The 27,582-nt window shown below is 39.5% G+C and overlaps 1 protein-coding gene and 1 long non-coding RNA gene across 2 annotated transcripts in view; one reads left to right on the top strand and one right to left on the bottom strand.

Annotated features, from left to right (window-relative positions):
- On the bottom strand, positions 1–26,551 carry LOC122144818. Its single transcript, XR_006159847.1, has 3 exons — positions 26,238–26,551; positions 24,728–24,730; positions 1–63 (listed from the first exon to the last, which is right to left on the bottom strand). It is a non-coding gene; the product is annotated as an uncharacterized LOC122144818 (long non-coding RNA).
- LOC122144821 (disheveled-associated activator of morphogenesis 2-like) overlaps positions 1–27,582 on the top strand; it is a 96,629-nt gene that overhangs the window by 38,436 nt on the left and 30,611 nt on the right. The gene's annotated exons all lie outside the window — the stretch shown is intronic.

The following is a 27,582-nucleotide window of genomic DNA, read 5'->3' on the forward strand; positions in this document are numbered from 1 at the left end:
ACACACACACACACACACACACACACACACACACACACACACACACACACACACACACACACACTCACACACAGACACAAACAGCAATTTAAAAATGTTAGGACACCTTAATAAATTCCATGGTTTTCTGTATCAGGGCATAGTAAAAAAAATAAAAATAGGGATTCTTGCCAGGTCTTAATTTTTGGAAAATAAAACCTCAGATGAACAACAACACATTTACCAAAAACTATCCCAAAATGGAAAAGCCATGTGTGACAAAGTTACATAGGAATACTGTACTGTACGGAATTAAGAGGGTAGGTAGCAGTTGGCAGTTAACTGATCATCAGCCAGTGTGAGAACCTCTATATAAGCAGAAGTTTTAGCAGCTTGCTGGTCTGGAGCCTTCAGGTGTTTGTTAACACAATGCCAAAGAGAAAAGACATCAGCAATGATCTTAGAGAAGCAATTGTTGCTGCCTTCAATCTGGGAAGAGTAAAACAGTCATTTGCAAACAAACTGAAGTCCATCATTGCACAGAGCTGAAGATAATTCACAAGTGGAAGACATTCAAAAAAGAATCCAATCTTCCCAGGAGTGGACATCCCAGCAAATTCACCCCAAGATCAGACCGTGTAATGCGTGTAATGCTTGAGAAATGGCAGAAAACCCAAGAACTTCACTGCAGACTCTACAGGCCTCAGTTAACGTCAAATTATAAAGTTAATGACAGTACAATTAAAAAAAAAAAATATGGGGCAAATAAGAAGAAAGCCTCCTCTATCTATCTAAAAAAAAACAAAAAAAAAAAAAAAAAACATGGCAGCATGTTTTTGGTTTGCAAAGTTAAGGGGCCCATCATAACTAACCCATTATTAATTACCCCTACTCTAACATCAACTCATGGTTTGTTAATGCATTGTTTTGTCATGACTTTACTTGAGAGGGCCCACAATAATTAACTCATTATTAACTACATTTATATTTATGCATTTGGCAGACGCTTTTATCCAAAGCGACAGTGCATTCAGGCTATACATCTTTTTTACCATGTGTGTTCCCTGGGAATCGAACCCACAAACATGTTGCGCTACATACACAATGCTCTACCACTGAGCCACAGGAACACTAACATTAAATCATGTTTGTTAAAGAGAAAAATATCTCTTTTCCAGTTAGGTAGCTATCCTTCAATGTAAACAGTCTGCAAAGTTGTTAATCAAAAAAGAGTCGACTCAGAATCACCTTAACGAGTCGTTATATTTTCGTATCTTCTGCCTGTTGCCGGTATACTTCACTGGGTAACACATTAGCATAATTAGGGGAAGTCGTGGCCTAATGGTTAGAGAGTTGGACTCATACTCCAAAAAGGTTGTGTGGGTGGTAGGTGGGGGGAGTGAATGTGCAGTGCTCTCTCCACCCTCAATACCACGACTGAGGTGCCCTTGAGCAAGGCACCAAACCCCCAACTGCTCCCCGGGCACCGCAGCATAAATGGCTGCCCACTGCTCCAGGTGTGTTCTTGGTGTGTGTGTGTGTTCACTGCTGTGTGTGTGCACTCTGGATGGGTTAAATGCAGACCACGAATTCCGAGTATGGGTCACCATACTTGGCTGTATGTCACGTCACTTTTACTTTCATAATCCCTGCCTGTCCACAAAATACAAACACTCTCTGTGTCGAGAAGATGCTGTGTTCCATGATACCACAGCAATACAATTTGAATCTTTTGTTGTGCTCGTCATTTTATCTTCGTTGGCTTCTAATCTTCCTTATTTGGACCAACAAACGTCTCTAAAACCACAACCTGTAAGTACGATTGATATATATACATTTTCAATTGAGTGGTCAAAATATCTAGTTTGTTTTTAAATTTTATTATTATTATTTTTTTTTAATGCTAACGTGATGTATACCTAGTGCAGTACAATATTACTGTTTTATGGAAATAGTTCTGATAATTCGCTGTGAATCCCCTATTTCCTAAGAATGTGTTGATTAATGTAGTTGTTGTTCTAATTACTTCATTTAATAATAAAGAATGTAGTGTAGCGCACAGACTTTATAATCATTGTGAAAGTGCTGTTTATGTTATAGGGTTAATGCAGGGAGTAAAAGACCCGGTAGAGAGAGACAAGTTAGTTAGGCTGGTGCGCATGTATTTTGTCTGTCATTCTTCAGACATTAAAGTAGACATATTTTGGTTTTCAAACTGTATTGTTTCATCAGTTAGTCACGTTAGCATTCGGCAAAAGTATCCACCATTATTGTTTTGTTAAGTGCTTACAGTTTAGCAGCTAAACATTAGCTGTGGGCACGATTCGCTTGCATACCTGTTAAACAAAATGTTTTTATGTCATTATTTTAAGAAGGGATTGGAGCACTATATTATTGTTTTATGAAAAGGTGCATGCTAGGGTTGCCAGGTTGTCACAACAAAACCCACGCATTCTGGGGTGTAAAATACACGCTTTCAGTCGGGGTTTCCCTGGTAAATTCACATTCCAGTGCCTAAATATGACGTTATTGGGGTCGCTACAACCCGCGACATCAAAAACAATGTGGACTTGGCAATGCAGATGGTAGCGCTCGCTAACTTGTTCAAGTGCTCCTCTTCATGCCAATTACAACCGGCTTGGCCAGCTGACCAATCAGAGCAGAGTAGGCTTATGGAAGGGAGGGGTTTACAGACATTTCACTCAGAACTGAATCGAACAAACCATTTTGAAATTATGGACAAATTACTCTATGTATAAATGTATATTCTGGGAAAATTAGTGTTTTCTGACCTTAGATGCATTTAAACCAGTTGTAGGGGACTCCAACACAATATTAGGACACTTTAAAAAACCATATAACCTGCTCTTTAATGCATTATTTTGTCATGACTTTACTTGAGAGGGCCCACAATAATCAACTCATTATCGACTACACATACACTAACATTAACTCATGGCTTGTTAATGCATTATTTTGACATGACTTTACTTGAGGGGGGCCATCATAATTAATTCACTGTTAACTGCTTACTAAATTCAATACAATAAATTCATACTTTCTATCAAAAAGACATGCACTAACACAGCAAGTATTTTACTGGTTAAGAGATGTGGTGTGGATTTTCAAGAAGTCAGAGTACGGAGGTACAGTATCATCACGGCCTGCATCTGGATGGACAGTGAACTGTTTCCAGGCATTTCTTCAGGATTGTTCTACAAATGTTCTTTGTGGATTTTGAGGTTTTATTTTTATTTTGCTGTTTATAGGTCACAGCAGGGTGAGAGAAATGGAAAAATAACAAAACAAAACAGACAAGAAAAAAAATCAGAAAGATGAAGGTGTCGATAGATCATATTGTTTTAAGATGTCTAAATTTTTTTTTTTTATTTTATTTTTTTTTTTTTTCTTATTATTTATTTTATTTGATATTTGCTTTAGTTTACCCATAAAGGTTAATTAATGCATTAACTATCAAACATGTACTAACATGTAATTAATGCTGCCATTATTCATGCGTGAATCCATATGACTCCAGTTGTAGTTAAGGATAGCTCTTTATTAATTCTTGATTAGTTAACTTTAATAATCATTAGTATTTGATTAATTAAGTATTAATTTAGGCATTAGTACATGATTATTAACTACGATTAATTTTATATATAATCATTTATAAGTAAAAAATTATGTTGGCTGAAAAATGGCATATATTTAAATGTGCAGAATTATTAGGCAGGTGTTCTTTTAACTGGGCTAAAAAAAGAGATTTAACACAATGAAAATTCAAACATTATTAAATGCCCAAACAAGCAGGAGGGATTGATGTTAATGTTGATAGCTCCGTGGAGCATAGGTTTATGCAGTTGACAGTCACATAGCAACAATAAAAAATACATTAAAAAAGCCTAAATATTCGATACCGAATGGAATCAAGGACTTGTGAATCAAATCGAATATGGAAATCCATATTGTCAGAACGCTTAAATGACTATTGACAGCATTTACGACTCCTCCTGTAACATTTATTTGTTTTTGTCAGAACTGGCATATTTTTGTACAAAATTGAGTCAGTTATGTTGGTTACATGTGATGGTGTGGCTTAGGTTTTCACAGTGAAAGTTTTGAACAATTCTTCCCTAAAGGCTGTAGTCTTTCTTTTATCTAACAAGATAGCAGAGAGAGGAAGTTATTTGGAGAGAATAGAGAAGAGATAGGGAGGGCTGGGCTTCCCATCATCTCTGTTGCACGTAGGCACTTAAAGGTGCAGTATGTAATATTGACAGCTAGCAGTGTAAATGGGTACTGCATTCCAAATTAGAAATTATTGGAGAACTTTGTTCCAGGAGATGACGTAGGAGGCATAAGTTGCGCACGCACTGGTTAGATATGCTAGTCTCGTGAGTTTGTTAACAGGAGCAAAGTTAAAACCAGTCTCAAAGGAAACAAAGGAAAACCAATCTCCTCTTGGCTTATATTGAAATCCTCCTACATTCTTCTTTACAAATCCTCATTTTGTGCTTCTAATTCATGACCGGCAATTTGTTTAGCTGTCTCTCCTCCACGCTTCCTCATTCATCACTAATCACCACTGCGTGCACTATGCATACGTCCTACATTATCCCCTGGAATGGCTTGCAGATATGACAGTCAGCAGAAGTGAGAAAAAAGTATTTATAAAATTTAAAATATGTATATTTTTCTTACAAAAATGCATCGATTCGCTGCAGGAGGCCTTTTTTCACTCCCCAGAACCGTGAGAGGCATGTTTTATTATGGATGCATGTGCTTTATTTAACTACTTTTGGACTGTTGAACAAAAACACCCTCCAAATCCAAGCATAACCGATGTAAACAGCATATCCGCGTGACATTTTCTTTGCATACAAAAAGTAGTCTTGTAGCTTTATAAAATTACAGTCGAACCCCTGATGTCACATGGATTATTTTACAGATCTCCTTGCTACATTTCTTTTGATGGTGTTAATTACATTGCTGTCTTTGGGAGGGTCAGAGAGCTCCCAGAATGCATCAAAAATATCTTAATTTGTGTTCTGAAGATGAACAGAGGTTATTCAAGTTTAGAACGACATGAGGGTGAGTAATTAATGACAGAATTTCCATTTTTAGGTGAACTATCCCTTTAATTACTCACCCTTGTGTCATTTCACACCCATGTGACCTCTTCCTCTTCCGAACACAAATGAAGATCTTTTTAATGAAATCCGAGAGCTTTCTGTCCCTCCACAGGCAGCAACGCAACTTACACATTCAAAACCCCAAACAGTAGGAAAGACATTGTTATAGAAGTACCCATGTGACTCCAGTGGTTTAACCTCAATTTTATTAAGTGACACAAGTGCTTTGTTTGCACAAAACAACATAATTTACAACTTTATTTATGAAAATATTTATCTGCATTGTGTGTTCGCAAAAGCATCACACATTTGTGTTGTGTTAACACAATAGAAGACTCGCGCCAACTCAATGCACATGCGAATGAATGTTCATTAGAGTACCAAGACGCATGTGGTTGGAATTTTTTTTTTAGGTTTTTTTTTTTTTTTTGCGCAAACAAAATACTAATGCTGCTTCATAATATTGGATTACTTGATGTACATGCTTAATGATGCAGTTCCATGGCTAACTGTAGAGGGACTGAAAGCTCTCAGATTTCATTAAAAATATCTTCTTTTATGTTTGAAGATGAACTAAGGTCCACAGGAGTGGAATGACAGCAGGGTGAACAACATAATTTTCATTTTTGGGTGAACTGTCCCTTTAAGACTCTGACTATGGATCCAACAGGATGTCATATGATTCACTTGCATATAGCCAAAACTGTGATAGGCTATAGTTTGCAGTACTATTAACACAGATGAAGAAAGATATTGTATTATCTGAGAAAATAATGACCTATACATGATTAAGTATTTTAAGTATTTCAAATAGGCATATAAAATACGGTCTCTTAGAGACTGCTTAGAGAGAGATCATGTGACCAGTGCATGCACGGTCCTTCGCTCTCCTCACTCTGTCAAATATTCTACAATCCTGAAAAGTAGGTTTCAAACCATTCTCTATCTATTCCATCATGAATACTTCAATGGTCAAGGACAATCAGAAAAGAGTGATTGAGCAATCGCCAATAAAGAAAAAATTCAAAGATTCCACCATCAACAAAGAGGATTTCGACGGCACCATTGCTAATGGTATCAAGATAGCACTTAAAGAGCAGCAAAGTACTTTGGATTCAGTTGTGGCCTCGACAGTAAGAGATGCAATAGACTCTGTACTGACCCTGGTATTGCGTGACCTACATATGGACATACAAGCGACCAACAATTCTGTAAAAGAGCTAAAAGCAGATGTACCTTGGTATTACTTAAAGATAGAAATCTACTGTAAATTAGAAAAATGTTGGGCATGACTGAAAATTTATGTGGGGTGTAAATATATTCATCTAATTTGGGGTTTCAGGGGGCGGCCATCTCAAATTTCATAATATTCAGGAAATAGTAGATATTCCTTATTCCAAATGATCAGGAAAAGAGGAAATCAACAGTAAAACAGGAGAAAGTAGTAAATTATTACTGTGCCATAGTAAAATGCAGGTGCTTATTTTTTGATCAGTTGACCAGCTATCTGCCCATTCAGGTATCTAGGTGACACAGTTTATAGTTCTTGAGAGTATGGTACCTCTCGTAGCTTGGCACAGCGCACAGACCTATCCCACACTTACTGCACCAGTACTTTGTCTGCCGGCAGCCCTTAGAGCGTGCGCGATCAGCAACAGCTCTCCTATGGACACTATGACCATGTTCACCCCGCCACCTGCATCCCCATTGGGCAAAGGGTCGAAATTATCACTTGTTTGTGCTTCGTGAACACTCTCGCCTTGCACGGCGGCACCATTGCACTGCAAAGATGTACCGGGAGAAGCGCGAGTATTAGACGACCGATCATCATTTCCAAAAGGCAAATATTCCCCTTCAGAGTCAGAATCGGTGAATAACTTTTGCAACACATCCTCACAGTACAACTTTTTATTAGTCATTTGCCGATTTTCTCTCACAAATCTCACAATTTACTTGCACGCTATGAACTGAACTGCTTCCGCATCAATGACATGAGAGCTCACTTGCTCTGCTATTTTCTCGAACACTTTGAATAAGAACCTGACGTAATTTTGGTCTAGAATCTGTAAGGGAAACAGGTCAATTTAGCTCAAAGGGAATCATTTAAGATTTTAAAGGGAATTTGAACAGAATCACTGTTTCACGGCTGATCACTGAAACGGCCAGCGATTCATTGAACGAGCCGTATAACATCAAATCTGCGCTGGATATTAATATCCAAAGTATAGTGAAAATACTATTAATTAGCACAGTAACAAGATCTGCAGTTTAAGACATTAACTTGTAAGCACAAAACACAAGATACTTCTCTTTTCAATATGAATAAGGCTTTATTAGATAAATCTAAGGCATATAAACTAATCTAACACATAAGCACACATACTCACACATTCACACAAGTTGCAGGAAGATAGAAAGTTAGGAAAGAATGAGTTTAAGAGGATGAAAATGTGAAATCCCAAGTTTACAGCAATACGTGAAATTGCATAGACATGAACAACCATTAATCACTTAATTAACTCTCGCACTGAGTTCCTCAATGAGGTTAAAATTATATTAGATAACACCAGTACAGATGTGAGTCTGGAGGTTACTTGCGTTGCCTGTTTAACGGGGTTCCCTTTGTTGTCGCTGAAAAGGGGGTTTCCCGAAGTTGCTGATTGGCTGGAAGTTCAGTAGTCCTTGAAGTGACGTCTTGGGAAGCCCGTGGTTGGGCGTTGGCTGAAGATGCGGAGTTGGCTGGCTGAAGTTGAACGGGCACTCGAGGTCAGACTCGGAGACACGGCGTTACAAAACTTAACTCAGAACACAAACTTTCAAACGGAAAAGAAAAGAAACTAAAGTAAAAGAACAGAAGTAAAGTTTGAAGAGACTAGGTGGTGTTTCTTCTCATTGTGGCTAAGTAGCAGCAGGCGTGCAGGCCGAAGCACGCTGGAATCACGCTCAAAGAACGCTAAAAGTGATGACAAAGCATGACTAAAAGCAGGCTAAAAGCCGGCATGACTGATAGCAAAAGCTAAACGCAAGCTCAAAGCTAAAAGCAAAATTTGATGGTGTCCTGAGTATTTAAACTGGCCTTTTTGGCCACACCTCAAATGTTGTCTTGACCAATTAGATATTGTATTTTCTCGGGGTGTTGCATTGTTTGTCCGACCCATTCATAAATCATATGTTATCTTATCAAGCACGTGGTCCGAATTTTCCCGCTCTTGCAGGGTATAATTTGGACATGATTCCTATAACAAGAATATGATACATTTGACAAATAACTGATGGTCAGAAACGTTTCAAGCAAGAAGATTCGAACACACACATACTAAACATGAATATGATCCCTTAAGCTATTCAAGAGTTATTTAAAAAGACATACACAATAAGTGATTAGAAACATTATAATCAAATGTGTGGGTTCATGTATGATATGGAGTTAAGCAATGGACTGATATCCATTTAGAAGTCTTTTTTGAGTTCATTTTGGTGCATATATGCATTGGAAGGCATTCTCTGTGCCATTCTGGGGAGTAAGGATCTGTCCTGTGAAGACCAGACAGGTTAACAGGTCTCCTTAGGAATTTCAGTCTGGTTCTGCTAGGTGGGGGGGGGGGGGGGGGAGTCAATCCAACGATCTTGTTTACTCTCATGGCTTTACATGTGAGGGTCAGACTGTCCATCTCTTCGATTACTTGCCCCAAATCAGACAATCTCTTTTTCGAATTGAAATTGTCAATAATTGTTCTAATGGTGTTAATGTTGAAAGCTGTTCTCTGAAAGAGTTGGTTAGTTATTTTGCTTCAGACTGTGGTGCTAGGAGATGATTTACAACATCCTGCCTTTCTGTGGAATTCGGCTCATGTTTCAACCACGACCGATCGAATCTTTAATTTGTCTGGTTCACGCTACAAATCAAAGTACTACATGTCTTCCATCTAGTGGTAAGGAATACAAATGAGATATTACACCATATTGGGAACTACAGGTGCTGGTCATATAATTTGAATATCATCAAAAAGTTGATTTATTTAACTAATTCCATTAAAAAAGTTAAACTTGTATATTAGATTCATTCATTACACACAGACTGATATATTTTAATTGTTTATTTCTTTTAATTTTGATGATTATACCTGACAACTAAGGAAAATCCCAAATTCATTATCTCAGAAAATTAGAATTTTGTGAAAAGGTTCAATATTGAAGACACCTGGTGCCACACTCTAATTAAGTCAAAACACCTGCAAAGACCTTTAAATGGTCTCTCAGTCTAGTTCTGTAGGCTACACAATCATGGGGAAGACTGCTGACTTGACAGTTGTCCAAAAGACAACCATTGACACCTTGCACAAGGAGGGCAAGACACAAAAGGTCATTGCAAAAAAGGCTGGCTGTTCACAGAGCTCTGTGTCCAAGCACCTTAATAGAGAGGCGAAGGGAAGGAAAAGATGTGGTAGAAAAAAGTGTACAAGCAATAGGGATAACCACACCCTGGAGAAGATTGTGAAACAAAACCCATTCAAAAATGTGAGGGAGATTCACAAAGAGTGGATTGCAGCTGGAGTCACTGCTTCAAGAACCACTACGCACAGACGGATGCAAGACATGGGTTTCAGCTGTCGCATTCCTTGTGTCAAGCCACTCTTGAACAACAGACAGCGTCAGAAGCGTCTCAAGACAAAAAAGGACTGGACTGCTACTGAGTGGTCCAAAGTTATGTTCTCTGATGAAAGTAAATTTTGCATTTCCTTTGGAAATCAGGGTCCCAGAGTCTGGAGGAAGAGAGGAGAGGCACACAATCCACGTTGCTTGAGGTCCAGTGTAAAGTTTCCACAGTCAGTGATGGTTTGGGGTGCCATGTAATCTGCTGGTGTTGGTCCACTGTGTTTTCTGAGGTCCAAGATCAACGCAGCTGTATACCAGGAAGTTTAAGAGCAATTAATGCTTCCTGCTGCTGACCAACTTTATGGAGATACAGATTTAATTTTCCAACAGGACTTGGCACCTGCACACAGTGCCAAAGCTACCAGTACCTGGTTTAAGGACCATGGTATCCCTGTTCTTAATTGGCCAGCAAACTTGCCTGACCTTAACCCCATAGAAAATCTATTGGGTATTGTGAAGAGGAAGATGCGATATGCCCAACCCAACAATGCAGAAGAGCTGAAGGCCACTATCAGAGCAACCTGTGCTCTCATAACACCTGAGCAGTGCCACAGACTGCCGCGCCGCATTGCTGCAGTAATTCAGGCAAAATGAGCCCCAACTAAGTATTGAGTGCTGTACATGGTCATACTTTTCATGTTCATACTTTTCAGTTGGCCAAGATTTCTAAAAATCCTTTTTTTGTATTGGTCTTAAGTAATATTCAAATTTTCTGAGATACTGAATTTGGGATTTTCCTTAGTTGTCAGTTATAATCATCAAAATTAAAAGAAATAAACATTTGAAATATATCAGTCTGTGTGTAATGAATGAATATCATATACAAGTTTCACTTTTTGAATTGAATTAGTGAAATAAATCAACTTTTTGATGAAATTCTAATTATATGACCAGCACCTGTATAGTCTATAGTCTATTTTATTAAGTATGACATCTTGTAGCAATTTTGCGACTTTGGTGCTTAGAGGGTTAATAAGAATAAAACCATATAGTAAATGCTAACATAAGCAGTAGCATTTACAAATAACAGCATGTCTAAAAGTATGAGACAACAACAAACAAAGTCGTCAAGTCATCTTTATTTATATAGCGCTTTAAACAAAAAAGATTGCGTCAAAGCAACTGCACAACATTAATTAGGAAAACAGTGTGTCAATAATGCAAAATGACAGTTAAAGGCAGTTCATCATTGAATTCAGTGATGTCATCATGCAGCTCAGTTCAGTTTAAATAGTATCTGTGCAATAATTTGCAATCAAGTCAACGATATCACTGTGAATGAAGTGTCCCCAACTAAGCAAGCCAGAGGCGACAGCGGCAAGGAACCAAAACTCCATCAGTGACAGAATGGAGAGAAAAAAACCTTTGGAAGAAACCAGACTCAGTTGGGGGGCCAGTTCTCCTCTGGCCAGACGAAACCAGCAGTTCAATTCCAGGCTGCAGCAAAGTCAGATTGTGCAGAAGAATCATCTGTTTCCTGTGGTCTTGTCCCGGTGGTCGTCTGAGACAAGGTCTTTACATGGGATATGTCTCTGGGGCTCTAGTGCTGGTCTCCGCTATCTTTCAGGGCTGTAGAGGTCCTTTCTAGGTGCTGATCCACCATCTGGGCTGGATACATACTCGATCCGGGTGACTGCAGTGACCCTCTGACTTGGATACAGACTGGATCTGGTGGCTACGGTGACCTCGGAATAAGAGAGAAACAGACTAATATGAGCGTAGATGCCATTCTTCTAACGATGTAGCAAGTACATCGGGTGTTATGGGAAGTGTTACCGGTTCCGGTTTACCTAATTAATGCAGCCTAAAAATCCTTTAATGGATTTGGAAATTAGAAGTGTATTAGTATGTTATGTGTAAGCCAGTTTAAAGAGATGGGTTTTTAATCTAGATTTAAACTGCAAGAGTGTGTCTGCCTCCCGAACAATGTTAGGTAGGTTATTCCAGATTCCAGTTGGACTTTGAAATTCTAGGTATTATCAAATTGCCAGAGTTTTGAGAACGGAGCGGACATGGAGGACTATAATGTAACAAGAGCTCATTCAAATACTGAGGTGCTAAACCATTCAGGGCTTTATAAGTAATAAGCAAGATTTTAAAATCTATGCGATGTTTGATAGGGAGCCAGTGCAGTGTTGACAGGACCGGGCTAATATGATCATACTTCCTGGTTCTACTAAGAACTCTAGCTGCTGCATTTTTGGACTAACTGGAGTTTGTTTACTAAGCGTGCAGAACAACCACCCAATAGAGCATTACAATAGTCTAACCTTGAGGTCATAAACGCATGGATTAACATTTCTGCATTTGACATTGGACATAGGCCGTAATTTAGATATATTTTTGAGATGGAAAAATGCAGTTTTACAAATGCTAGAAACGTGGCTTTCTAAGGAAAGGTTGCTATCAAATAGCACACCTAGGTTCCTAACTGATGACGAAGAATTGACAGAGCAGCCATCAAGGCTTAGACAGCGTTCTAGGTCATTACATGGAGAGCTTTTAGGCCCTATAATTAACACCTCTGTTTTTTTCAGAATTTAGCAGTAAGAAATTACTTGTCATCCAGTTTTTTATATCAACTATGCATTCCGTTAGTTTTTCAAATTGGTATGTTTCGCCGGGCCGCGAAGAAATATAGAGCTGAGTATCATCAGCATAACAGTGAAAGCTAACACCGTGTTTCCTGATGATATCTCCTAAGGGTAACATGTAAAGCGTGAAGAGTAACGGCCCTAGTACTGAGCCTTGCGGTACTCCATACTGCACTTGTGAACGATATGATACCTCTTCATTCACTGCTACGAATTGATGGCGGTCATATAAGTACGATTTAAACCATGCTAATGCACTTCCATTAATGCCAACAAATTGTTCTAGTCTATGCAAAAGAATAGTGTGGTCAATAGTGTCGAACGCAGCACTAAGATCCAATAGCACTAATAGAGAGATACAACCACGATCAGATGATAAGAGCAGGTCATTTGTAACTCTAAGGAGAGCAGTCTCAGTACTATGATACGGTCTAAATCCTGACTGGAAATCCTCACAGATGCCATTTTGTTGGTTTAGATGATTTAACAAGTTTATACAATTCTTCCTCTCCTATAGTAGAGAATGAGTGGAACTGTTCCTCAGGGGATCTATAGTGCACTGTCTGATGTGATACTGTAGCTGATGGCTGCATGGTTACAATTTTATCTCTAATCGTATTGACTTTAGAAGTAAAGTCTGTGCTGTGATGTTGAGAAATGTCAACACTTGTTGATGCTTTATTTTTCGTTAATTTAGCCACTGTATTGAATAAATACCTGGGGTTATGTTTGTTTTCTTCTAAAAGAGACGAAAAGTAATCAGATTTAGCAGTTTTTAATGCTTTTTTGTAAGATAGGTTACTTTCCCTCCAAGCAATATGAAATACCTCTAGTTTTGTTTTCCTCCAGCTGCGCTCCATTTTCCGGCTGCTCTCTTTAGGGTGCGAGTGTGCTCATTACACCACGGTGTCAGACTATTTTCCTTAACCTTCCTTAAGCGTAAAGGAGCAACTGTATTTAAAATGCTAGAAAAGAGAGAGTCCATAGTTTCTGTTACATCATCAAGTTGTTCTGAGGTTTTGGATATGCTAAGGAATTGGGATACATCAGGAAGATTACTTACAAAGCAGTCTTTTGTGGTAGAAGTGATGGTTCTACCATACTTGTAACAAGAAGTGGAATTTACAGTTTTAGCTATATGAAGTTTTGCACAAATCTAAATAATGATCTGAGATATCATCGCTTGGCTGCATAATTTCAACACCATCAACTTCAATTCCATGTGACAGTATTAAATCTAGAGTATGATTTCGACAATGAGTAGGTCCTGAGATGTGTTGCTTAACCCCAATAGAGTTCAGAATGTCTATAAATGCTGATCCCAATGCATCTTTTTTCATTATCATCATGGATATTAAAATCACCAACAATTAAAACTTTATCTGCAGCCAGCACTTACTCGGATGTAAAATCAGCAAACTCTTTAATAAAGTCTGTATGGTGCTCTGGTGGCCTGTATACAGTAGCCAGTACAAACATCACAGGGGATTTATCATTAACATTTGTTTCTCTGGATAATGTTATATTATGCACCAATACTTCAAACGAGTTATACTTGAAGCCTGCCCTCTGAGAAATCCTGAAAACATTGTTATAAATTGAAGCAACACCTCCCCCTTTACCTTTTGGACATGGCTCATGTTTATAACAGTAATCTTGGGGTGTAGACTCATTTAAAATAATGTAATCATCAGGTTTTAGCCAGGTTTCTGTCAAACAGAGTACATCTAGATTATGATCAGTGATCATATTATTTACAAAAAGTTCTTTCGTAGAAAGGGACCTGATATTCAATAAGCCAAGCTTTATTATTTGTTTATCCGTATTGCATCTGTTTTTTATTTGTTGAACCTCAATTAAATTGTTGCTCTTAAATTGGTTTGGACGTTTTTTGTATTTTGTAGCCCGGGGAACAGACACAGTCTCTATAATGTGATATCTAGGTGAAAGAGTCTCTATGTGCTGAGAATTAACTGACTTCTGTGACTGGAGGCGGCTAGCAGACGGTTGGTTTAGCCAGTCTGTCTGCTTCCTGACCTGGGCCCCAGTTAGTTAAGTACAAACTCTAAGACTATGTGCCATATTTCTAGAAAGAAGAGCGGCACCACCCCAGGAGGGATGAAGACCATCTCTTTTCAACATGTCAGGTCTACCCCAAAAGCTTGTCCAATTGTCTATGAAACCTATGTTATTCTGCGGGCACCACTTAAACATCCAGCCATTGAGTGATGACAATCTGCTATGTATCTCATCACCACGGTAAGCAGGGAGGGGACCAGAGCATATTACAGTGTCTGACATCATGCTTGCAAGTTCACACACCTCTTTAATGTTATTTTTAGTGATCTCCGACTGGCAAAGTCGAACATCATTAGCACCCGCGTGAATAACAATCTTCCTGTATTTACGTTTAGCATTAGCCAGCACTTTTAAATTTGCTAAGATGTCAGGCGCTCTGGCTCCCGGTAAACATTGGACTATGTTGGCTGGTGTCTCTATTTTCACATTCTTACAATAGAATCGCCAATAACTAGAGCACTTTCATCAGGTTTCTCAGTGGGTGCTTCACTGAGTGGGGAGAACCTGTTTTAATGTTTTGATCGGAACAGAAGAGTGGTGTTTAGACCCACAACTATGCCGCCTCACAGTCACCCAGTTGCCCTGCTGCAAAGGCCCTGTTACCGGAACTGAACAATGTACAGGACTCCCTGAGCTAGACGCATCCAAAGCCGTATCTAGAGCCCTCATATTCTTACTGTCCTCAATTAAAGTTTGGATGCGTGTCTCTAATTCTGACATCTTCTCTGTCAGCCTAACTATTTCCCTGCATTTATCACATGTGAATCCCTCATCACCGACAGAGATAGATAAACTATACATGTGGCAAGCAGTGCAAATAACAATAGCAGGCGAAGCCATTACTCACCGTGCTTGATGAAAGATTCTTACCACAGTTGTTTGATGAACTTGTGAAAACCAGAGAGACAGAGTAGCGAGAGAGAGGAGAGGAGGAAAGAAAACAGCGATTGGCACAAATGGAAACGCTAATGACAAGCTAACGAGTGCTAACGCGATGCAGGTGCACTGCACTTGCGGATTTAAAATAAAAGTGAACGATCAAATTAATCAGATTAGATTGATAGATAATATCAGAAATATGGTGGGAATTAAGTTATATTTTATCACTTTAAACAACAGAGAGTGATAGTAATATAAAGATTCTACAGAAAAACAAAGCTACACGGAGCTACGATCACAAAACAGCAGCACGGTAAGCAGGAAGCAGGGAACATACCATTCTGAAAACGTCCAGTAAGAGCCCTGCATGCACAGATTCTACGCAATCCTCTTCAGTAATATTCTCTCAGTCTCAAGCAATGTTGATGATACCATTGTTTACAATACAACCGGAGTGCATTTTGAGGTGAGGGGCATGATGTTTCTGGACTGCACTACGCAGTCTCACGACTTCCCTCTTACATCTAATCGGATAGCAAATAGTAAGCATATTTTGGCGTGCTGTTCTGGGAGAGGGCTCCAAGCCTGGAATATGGCCCAAACTCAGATAACTCTTCCTATGCCTAATGTGGGATAAAAATAGATTAGGAGTGAGGAGTTGGGGTGGAGGAGGGATGCCGGAAATCTGTCACAGGACAGAGGTAGGTTGGCTGCATATATATATATATATATATATATATATGTATATATATATATATATATATATATATATATATATATACGTATTGTGCTAGTTAGGATGGTTAGCTAAATGAGTTGCACCTGTGCCAAATTATTGATTATCTGATCGTGGTCCTCCTGAACTTCACGAGTTCACCCTTACATCTAATCTGATAGCAAATGGTAAGCATATTTTGGCGTGCTGTCCTGGGGGAGGGCCCCGAGCCTGGAATATGGCCCGAACACAAAGAACTCCCCAAAAGAAGATTAAAGGCATGGGACAGCAGCCAGAGAGCAAAATTTTGCAGTGCTCGACAGGAGCTGCGACTCGCAGCATCAGACTGGCAAGTTCTACGTGCTGCTAGAAGAGGAACAAGATGGCAGATATCAAATGAGGGACTATCGCTGCACCTGAAGGGAGCTGCGGCTCTGCTGCACCTGAAGGGAGAGTCCCGTTTGATGCTGAATAAGCAAGGAAATGCGACTAATGGGGGGTCTCTTGCTGCATCTGAAGGGAGCTGCAGCTCTGCTGCACCATAAGGGAGAGTCTCCCTTGCGGATGAATACGAGGCACGGTTTGACGCATCGAATAGAGGGCTCTCACTGTGACCAAAGGGAGCCTGCAGCTCTGCTGCACCGGGAGGGAGAGCCCTGTCCACCGCCGAGTACGCAGCGTAACTCAGACGACAGACGAAGGGTTGACCCTGCGACCGAAGGGAGCCGTGGGTCTGCTGCACCGGAAGGGGAGCTCTGTCTAATGCTGATAAGCAAGGAGACGTGACTGATGGAGGGACTCTCGCTGCATCCGAAGGGGGCTGCGGCTCTGCTGCACCAGATGGGAGAGCCGTGACTTACTGCACTGGAAAGGAGAGCCTCTGATTATCTGAGTAAACAACATGATTTAAAAGCGCCGTAATTTAGTTTTCCGCAGTTGAACAGCATTTTTAACTCAAAAAAAGGTAAGCAGGTAAGCCTGATTGAGCAAGGATCAGTTTTAAGTGTTTTTGGAACCAAAAACGTGTAATGGGATGGTTAGAGTCGTCGACGAAGAAAGGATCCAGTGCGGATTTAGATTGAGCGTTCCTGAGTTGGAAATACGAAAAGAGAGCCTGATAAGGTTGAATTGGAAATGGGAGATTAAATATTTATTTGTCGTGGCCTTTTCTTTCTTGGTCCATCTTACTTTGTATAATGAAGTAAGCGATAGTTTCACTATCAAGTATGGACAAAACAGAGATTGTCGGTGGAGTTTGGGGTTTAATTTAGAAGTTATTGCAATTCCTGACCATCTAAGATAACCAAAAAAAGCCAATAAAATCATGGCATCGAGGGTACGAACGGTATGGATCGAATGGTACCCAGTGCGGAGATTTTGGATGCATTTTGTAAGGTTGTCCAGAGTTATATGTTGTCTGGAATCCGGGCTTGATGGTCGAGAGCACTGAATTCCTTTGATTAGAAGAGAAGTTTGAAAATTATTTATTTTGGGGGAGGGGAACCTGTAGATTAGTTTATGAAAAAATTAAATGCCACTTAAGTAACCTTTAATAGACCCTGCTTGGAGGTTCTTCACGGAATTGAGGTTGGAAATAAATTAAGTAATTGTGAGGAGAGAAAAATCGGGAAATGGCAGGTTATAGGAGAGGTGAAAAGCTTTGAAACATCTCCAAGCTGTTAGATATGAATGGATAGTTCTGGGTGAAACTGCTTTGGAGGATAGAGTCGAGTGACACGTTAAGGAGAGGTTTTAAGGGATGAGTTATGGGAATATGAGTTGCGAATAGTGAGGTACTGGGGTTGGTGATGGGTCTGCCTCTGGAACCAGCGCTCAGAATTTCTGAAACATAAAATGAGAGAGAGAATAAGCAATTTGATTTTTGGATCCGGGAATATGTTTAGCAGTTATGATAAATTGATCGCATGCTGAAATCCAAATTAGACATCTTAGTGGTGGCATGAGAGCGAGGGAATGAGAACAGCCTTTATTTATGCAATGCACGGTCACTTCGTTGTCGCAGTATGCTAAGATGGTGCTTGACACACAATTTTTTCCCCATAAAAAGGCAGCGACAACTAGAGGGTAAAGTTCGAACAGCGCAGAGGACTGGGGAGAGTCAAGCATCTGGGGGGGCCAAGGAGACATGAACCAACACCTTTGGTAAAATCCCCCGAAACCAACAGATGGGGCTGCGTTGGTAAACAGTTGAATGTCATCAGGGAGAGAAACCAGAACGCTGTAGAAAAAGGTTAAGCCATTCCATTGTTTAAGGAAGTAATCCATAAACTGATTCCATTAAGACATACCTGATTTATGATAATTTGATTGTCTAAGGCATGCACGGAAGATGTGAGTGTGAGAATCTGAGACTTGATGGTATTAGGCACAGGGTGGTTCCAGAGTGGCAGCATTCGGCAAGGTAGGTAGTGAGACTGCTGTGAATAGGTGTTCTGAGGTTTAGATTGGAGAAGGGTTAGAAGGAAGATAAAGAGGGGCCATAACTGTTTGTGGAGGCAGCCTCATGCACAGATTAGCACCTGGCCATTGATAGGGAAAAGGAGTAGCGGAAGGGTAAGAGTAAGATGGCTGATCTTGAGCGGCCAGCAGAGGCAGCCTGATGCTAGTGTCTACCGCTGGAGATAGAAGGGAGTGGGATGGATAGGAGGTTGGAAAGCCATGCCAGCGGGGGATGTTGCGTGTGGCGCAGTAGCTGAATATGCTGCAGTGATTGGTTAAGAGGAGAGGGTGGCAGTGCAGTGTGAGGAGAAGCCGAGACTTTGGGAGCTAGAGGCCACTGAGAAAAAAGAAAAAGCGCCTGTGTAGCCTGCACAGCTAGCAGAAGCAGCCACATGCTAGCATCTGCTATGGGAGCTGGAGACCACTGAGAAGGAAGAGGGGTTAGAAGTAGCAGGAGGAAAGTCTGAGATGTGATGGCCTGTGATGCAAGTGGAAGCAGCTTTACACTTGTTTCAGCTGCTGTAGCTGTAGGCTACAGGGGCTTGCGACATTTGGCGGGGCAGGAAATGCTGAAATGCCTGAGTAGCCTGCAGTGTTGCTAACCTAGCAATTTTGTTGCTAGATTTAACAGTTTTTCAGACTACCCTAGCAACCTTTTTTTTTTTAGCACTATTAACAAATTTAGATATTGAAAATAAAAAAGCATGATGCCTTTTAAGCAACTTTTAAAAAGTGATAGAATGATCAACAGACATGCGTTTCCTCTTAACCACACAAAAAGAAGGTAATGAAACAGCTAACCAGCCAAGGAGCACATCAGCTGGTAGAGACTGAGAGGTGCTTAGCAGTAAGCTATTACATGCAAATTAGGTTGTTGGTTGCACTTGTTTAATAATAAAAATAATAATAATAATAATAGTTTCTATGATACACCTTAGATGTTAGTTTGTACATATAATTGTTAATTATTTAGGTACGCTGTTGTATTACATTATAACTTATATTCTCGAAAATCTTTTTTTGTTGTTATTATTTTAAACTTATATGTCTATCTGAGTACAATGTGTAATTTAAAATGCAGGTAAAATGCTAGTAAAAATTAATACAGAAAGTTTAATTTAATTTCAATTTCATTGCGTGTTCTACGCAGTTTTGCATCATGACTAGTGATCAACCAATATTGATTTTTTTTATAACCGATACCGATACCAATTATTTGCATGTTTATGTGCCCAATAACTGATATGCAGAACCGATATTTATTAACTGTTATAAAGTAAATAAATGACTGAGTGAAGAAAGAAACATACATCACTTTGGTTTTTTCCTCTTTTAGTCATCTTTTTTTTAAGTGTTGAAAATTTGTCTTCCATGTTAAATTTAATCTTTATATTAAAATAAAAAACATTTTATTTATAAAAAGCATCAACAGCAACAACACTAATATTAACAATGAGCAAAATAATGTATAATGTCTAATGTTTTCTAATGGAGAAAATAAATAAAGGACAGGAGTCATAACTTCATTTTAAACTAATGTTTTAGTAGGTTTATAAGCTGTTTAATAGCTACAGAGTAACAATGAGTTAAATGGTTTATGTTAATTCACTGAATTATATTCTCTGGAATATTGGAATATAACAAACAAAACATCGTATTTTATTGCATTTCTCAATTTGAATGTTATATCAGAATTATTAATAATGTTTTGTCCTTTTAAATTATGAAATGCCTGCTGACAGCGTGGTTTATCTATGCAGTTACACAGAACTATACTTAAACTATGATCGCTCGCAGCGATAATAAATAATTAATTTCCATAGAGTTGCATTTATTTAGATGTTTATTAGCAAAATAATGGTTATATAGTAAATGTTAATACAATGTAGGGTGTTTTAAACAAGTGAATCTTGTTAAAAGTTACATGCGGTGGCCGTGCTGGAGCATTGAGCATCAACCCGGTGAGTGAACAGCACATGAAAGTGGCTTCACGAGACTAATAATGGAGCAAATTTACAACAGAGAGCACTTTTTCCCAACATGCGCTCATTCATGGCTGTATTATATTAACTCATGCAAAGTTACATCTTTATTGGGAGAGGATATTGACAGATTATCTGCGTGACTTCGAATTCACAAGACTAACGATGAGCATAGACAACAGAGAGAGAATTAAATTCAGCGCTTTTTTTCCAACATGAAAGTAAAAGTGACGTGACATACAGCCAAGTATGATGACCCATACTCAGAATTTGTGCTCTGCATTTAACCCATCCAAAGTGCACACACACACCGTGAACACACCCGGAGCAGTGGGCAGCCATTTGTACTGCCGTGCCCGGGGAGCAGTTGGGGGTTCGGTGCCTTGCTCAAAGGCACCTCAGTCGTGGTATTGCCGGCCCAAGACTCGAACCCACAACCTTAGGATTAGGAGTGAAACACTCTAACCACTAGGCCACGACTTCCCCCAACATGCATCTATGCATCTAATTTGTGCATAACTGGCTATGTTAAATATTGGGGAAAATATCGGTAAATCGATATATCAGTCAATCTCTAATCATGACATCAACATCCATTATATGATGTTTTATTAACAAAAAAGAAAGAGCCGGAAAGAGCCACGTTGAAAAGTTGAGCAGAAGTGGGAAGCGAGTGAGGTTTTGCTTCTGTGAGAACTGGGGTGCGTCCCAGGCTTGTTTGAGGCCTGCCGCTGTAACCCAATGCTCAAGGACGCGGATCTTGTGTGGGGCAATGGTGGGGTCAAGCGAGGTGAGTTCGGGGCTTTGCTCGATCTATTGGCCGCCTTGGCGGCTGGAGTGGATAGGAGTGAGGTTGGTTAATTTACAGAGTGACAAATAGATCATACAGATCAGCTTTGTTTACTGTTTTCTTTGTTTCCTCCTTTAAAAGGAGGATTGGATCTAGCTTTCAAACATGCACGTAATTTGCACGGGGGTTACTGGGGTCATGACCCCCTCAAAAATCAGATCCAGCTAATATAACCCCCCCAATATCATCACATCATTCAGATTAAAATAAATATGAAATATTCAGAATGAATACTTTTGTTCATTTTCTTTATTAATTTCATTTGCCAGCAAGAAAGATAGTATCATATTTTAAATAATCTGTAATGTACCCCCCGCCCACCGCACCGACTACTTGGTATTACCCAACCCGCTTTGTCTACCAAGTTTGTTCACTATTTTGCACAGTCGCTGGGATGAATGGTTGGAGAAAGCTGACGGAAAGATGAAAAGGACACTGAAAGGCAGCCAGACAATGATTTTTCATTGTTGGTCGACACCAGCCAAAAAAAAAAAAAAAAAAAAAAATCCTGACCAAACGGAGGTACCCCTATTGCTAAGTTAGCTGTTAAGTTAGGTCAGCGTTTCTCAAAGTGTGGGGTGCGGGCGCGGCCCACTGGTGGGGAATAGAGACATGACAAGTGGGGCGCGACAAACAGGTTTTGTGCCCAACTTTTAAATTCCTTTATTTATTGACCATACACTCAAAACAAAGACACATTTAAATGTAAGCCTTACTTAACCTTTTCACACGTAAGTTTAAAAGTTTTTCAAGGCGACCGTTATTGATCGTAGTATCACTTTATGGTTCCCATGGAGATGCGTCATTTATTGCTTGTCACACCGCAGCCACAATAGCGCTGAATGACTGATGATATTGAGGAGCTTTAGTGCTCTTATACGATTAAAGACTTGGTTACGCACAACTATGACACAGCAGAGGCTGAACCATGTAGCAGTGTGTCACATCCATCAGGACAAAATGGACCTCTTAACTAAGAAGTCAGTGAGTGCACAGTTCATTTCTTTTACACCGAGACGTAAACAGGTGTTTGGGCACTTTTAATTATTTTAATTATTATCAATGTCTATGGTGGTTACGGCCCTGATACAAACATTTCTGTGAAGTTGAATCTTGATCTTTTTTTTTCTTTTTTCTTTTTTTCCACAGAGACTCTATATGGCTGCATCTGAAAACTTAGGCACCTGACTTGCTGCCTCACTGTTTACCGTAACGGTTTAATGATCTACAACAAAACAGAATGAGTTTTGGTGATAACTAAACAAATATTTAATTACTATAATACTGGTTTCTCGCTAGAAATAACATCAAAAGTGCAAAAAGTTATATACATTTACACACAAACTGACCACCAAACGCAACTTCCAAACACCGTCTTTATTTTTTTAGCTCAGCCATCACGGAATGGAACACCCAGGATTGTAGGATATCAAAGGCAGCGAAGGATACATCTATGCTGTCTTCAAAATTCAATCAAAAGAAGGTACCTCCGGAGACAAGGAGTGAAGCAGATTTATATTCGGACGTGCCTTGTAATGTAATGCTTTCATGCCTTAAAATGCTACCTCCGAAGGCAGCATTTTAGAGCTTTTGGATGCAGCATATATGTCATTTACCTGTATGTTATATTTAAATAATAGAACATATATAGAACATATTACTGTACTGCAGTGAACTGGGCCCTTTGAGTCAAGATATCATCTACACTGGCTGACACATAAGAAACCATGATACATGTGAAATCACCAAGCTATGCAGTCAGTAAAACTCATGCTAGAGGTCAAAATCAATATCCAGATAATCAAACAGACAGTACAATCACACAGTGCCTAATACCTGAAAACCAGTGTTGTATGAATCAGCTGAAGAAAAGTACAGGGGGGTTACACAGTTATTGGATTTAGCTGTCATATCAAGACATAATTTTATGACACAGACTAGGCTATGTCCCGATACTTCATTGCTTTACTTTAAAGGAAACTAGCATGCAAAGTACATAGTTCTAATGTGTACTGTCTGAATTGGGATGCAGCCTAGTTATCTTTTTTTGTACCTCATTAACAGCTGTTCTTCTTCTTTTTTTCACACTGATTTCATTTTGACTTTGTCCGTTGCTACTTTATTTGTTTTTCAAACACTGGGAAATAGTGGCTATGCTGGCTTTGAACACTATCCTCTCAAGAAAGGGCAGAGAGAGAGCATGAAAAGATTCCATTTGGCCACAGAGGTTGTTTGGGATGCCAAAGATTCCTCTAAGCCCCTCTGGGTTTTGTCATGAGGACATTATGAAATGAATTCTAGGGGAAACGTGTGGGGGAGAAAAGTGTTTTTACATTACAGAAAGCCCAAGCTGTGTGGGGAAGATAAAATGTGCAAAAACACGCTTACAGAGAGAACAAACAATTATGAGGAGGAGAAATGAGGGGTATATGAAGAGAGAAAGACATTTGCTTGCATTTGTAACTGCAGCAGAAGGAAACAGAGTTTAACATTGTGTAAAACTCATTGCCACAATGCTGTTTATGGTACATTGATATGTGGTTGCAAGAGTTTGTTGTGGTTGGTTGCTTATTTGCCCTAGCCAAAAGGTCCCTCATCAATGTTTCTGTGATATTTTTGTCCCTCTATATGGCTAAGGTCATCTCAGTTAGGTATGAAACCATGGTTTGCTTAATAGAGAATAGCAAGATGCTGCATCAGTAGCCCTATTCTACAGCCCCCAGGTATGACGAGGCCCTCTGAATTGCACCTAAATAAAGACCAATAAATATTCATAGGCCAAACCCAAACTTTTCACATTCTCGGCTGAAGATGTCATTCAGCAGTGGTTCTCAACCTTTTTTGAGTACCAGACCCCCATAATATCTCAAACCATTATCATGGATCCCCCAACCTGCCATTGATATTGACATGTTTTTGCATTGTTCATCTTTCTTAGCTTTTCTGGTGTGTCAGGTCCACTGGTAGATGGCCCATTAAAGCTTAGATGCAGACTCCTCACCTTTAGATGACACCTCACTTTTTTGAGATCAAATTATGCCACGGATTTGAATATTAGACATGTATTAGTGTGTTATGTGTTAGTCAAGTTAAAGAGATTGGTCTTTAATCTAAATTTAAACTGACGGAGTGTGTCTGCCTCCCAAACAGTGTTAGGTAGATAATTCCAAAGTTTGGGCATTAAATAGGAAAAGGATCTGCCACCTGCAGTTGATTTTGATATTCTAGGTATTATCAAATTCCCAGTTTTTGAGATTGCAGCGGACATGGAGGACTATAATGCAATAAGAGCTCGCTCAAGTACTGAGGTGCTAAACCATTCAGGGCTTTAGAAGTAATTAAGATTTTAAAATCTATACAATGTTTAATAGGGAGCCAGTGCAGTGTAGCAGTCATACTTCCTAGTTCTAGTAAGAACTCTACCTGCTGCATTTTGGACCAGCTGCAGTTTGTTTATTAAAGGGGTCATGTGATGTTGCTAAAAATAACATTATTTTATGTATTTGGTGTAATGAAATGTGTTTATGCGGTTTAAGGTTCAAAAAACACATTATTTTCCACATAATATACATTATTGTTTCTTCTCTATGCTCCGCCTTTCTGAAACGCGTCAATTTTTACAAAGCTCATCGGTCTGAAAAGTGAGGTGTGCTGTGATTGGGCAGCTATCCAGTGCGTTGTGATCGGCCGAATACCTCAAGCGTGTGATGGAAATGTTACGACCCTTATCATACTGTGATGGAGCAACGAGACCAAACATAAAAAAAAAAACATTATAAACGAGGTATTTGTTGCATCCAGTGGGGAATTACTGTAACTATAATTACTGATTATAATGATTATAATAATACATTCTTTTTTGAGTTGCGTTGCATTGCTCCGCGTAAACACAAAACCATGTTTTGTGTTTACGCAAAACAACAAGCAATGACAAACAACAAGCGCTACTCTACACTGCTCAAAACTCGCGTTTGAATCATCAGTGGCAAATCCTTTAAAAATGAAAACGTACTTACAGTCTATGAGTCAGAACAGCCAGCATTGTAGTCTACTCTTTTAGGATCAGGAAACAGTCCTCCATAAAATGCGTTGCACACATCTGAATATTTGGGTTGAACTGTACTGGAACAGTGTTGTAAATACAACTTAACCACTCATTTCTACCACTCATTCCAGTGATCCACAGCGCAAAGTTGATGTATTTCTTCAGCGACCAGCACAGATCAGCTCCAGGCATGACAAAGCGGACATCCTCCTCTTTTGGAAGGCCAAACAAAGTAGTTTCGCTTTCACAATTAACACACAGTGTCTCCACAACATGGCCGTGGTGGCAACAACAATACTACACAGAGAATAAAAGTTACGCCTTCTTTCTTTGTGTGAATATTTGGGCGGTGTTAGGCAAATCTTCCCACACTGTGACGTAGACATTTGGGGGCATGTTAGAATGAGCAGTTTTAGGAGGGTGTGGTTGACTCTTAACTTTTATAAAGAATATCTCTTTGGATTTGAGACTTTAGTATTTGCAACATTACAGATCTTCTTTAAGCACCAAGAGCTCGTAGCATTTCAAAGAGAAAGGAAAAACTGAAATTATTTTTTGTATTTTCTAGTTCAGGGAACAGACACAGTCTCAATAGTGTGATATCTAGGTGAAAGAGTCTCTATCTGCTGAGAATTAACTGATTTCTGTGACGTGAGGCGGCTAGTAGACGGTCAGTTTTGCCAGTCTGTCTGCTTCCTGACCTGGGCCCCAGTTAATCAAGTACAAACTCTAAGATTATGTGCCACATTCTAGAAAGAAGACTGGCACCACCCCTGGAGGCCGATAAAAATGTGATATTTTTAAAAATGTGTTTGTAATTATTTAGACAAAAGTAGCATGAGTCCTTAAACACACACACACACACACTCAAACCTTCTTGCATTTAACTCAGGATATAAGCCATTCCAAATGTATACGATATATCCCTGTGTGTTTGTATGTTTCCCAGCTCATATTAGCATAGTTATGATTCTCTAGTCGTGTTAGTTGACCTCAAAGTGCCTATATTCAAGCATAAGAATGTATCTTTATGTTTCTATCTGTCTTGCATATCTTTCTTGGTGCCTAATTAAACCTCTCGGTTGGCCTTAGCTAAATATCACTACTATGTGAGCCTAAAATGCATCATACTATTTGTACCATAGTTTGGGTTACCAGATAACCAGTTAATCACTCCGTTAATAAATTATGCAAATCAGGTGTCATTGAGACAAAGAAACACTTTCCCGCTGAAACTATATGCCTTGTTACTGGTCAATCCAACCAAAAGGGGTGTTACTGGGAAACCAGATAAAACCTCTTCCACACCCAAAAGGCGTTCTCTTTTACTTCTCTTTAACTTGCGGTTCCCTGGAGACACCCATCACCTTGGACACCTCGCGACTCCCCTTCCGGGGTGGAGTCCGATCTTCTGGCAGTTTTCAGCAACTTTGTTGCTTCACTTCGGAGCAGTCAACCCATGGATGAAATGACGAAGGTTCCACTCCTAACAGGATTCAACAGGAATCTACGCATTATACATGCACCGGGACACTTTACTCAGCAACTACAGAACCAATGCAAGTAACCGCTCTGCAGTGCGCTCTCTCTCTCTCTCTCTCTCTCTCTCTCTCTCTCTGCTGCGCGCTCTCTCGCTCTCTCTCTCTCTATCCATGCCTTCCTTGCGTTGGCATCTATGTTTAATGTGTGTATGTTTGTGTTTAGTCTGATGTTGCATGTTCCCCTGTAGTGTAGTTTAATAAACATCCATATGTATTCACACTTGGTTGTCTGTGTTTGCTGCTCACAGGACGAGGTCACTTTAACGTTCCGGTTTTCGTTACATGCTCTGGGAGCAATGTATTAGTAGTAAAATTATTTTTCGTGGCCAGAGAAATAATTTTACTTAGAGTCAATAGACGATTAACACTGTCCACCCTGCGGACGAACAAATCATTTTAATGCTATATTATATTAATGCTATAATGCTACAAGTAATTCCTGAAGATGAATGTAGTTAATAATAACCCGTTATGATTAATTATGTACATCTCACTTTGAGCTAATTTTTTACATTATTGGTGGAGAATGTGGGCAATGTTTTAAACCTAGTTCTGTGAGCAGACTCAGTAACCGTGGTGTGTTTCTTATGCGTGTTCATTCAAAACAAGACTACTATCCAAACGCGTGTTTTTGTGAATGAATGTGTAGGCTATGCACGCCCACGTT

This window comes from Cyprinus carpio, unplaced genomic scaffold (assembly GCF_018340385.1).
Source record: "Cyprinus carpio isolate SPL01 unplaced genomic scaffold, ASM1834038v1 S000006763, whole genome shotgun sequence".
Classification (NCBI taxonomy): Eukaryota; Metazoa; Chordata; class Actinopteri; order Cypriniformes; family Cyprinidae; genus Cyprinus; species Cyprinus carpio.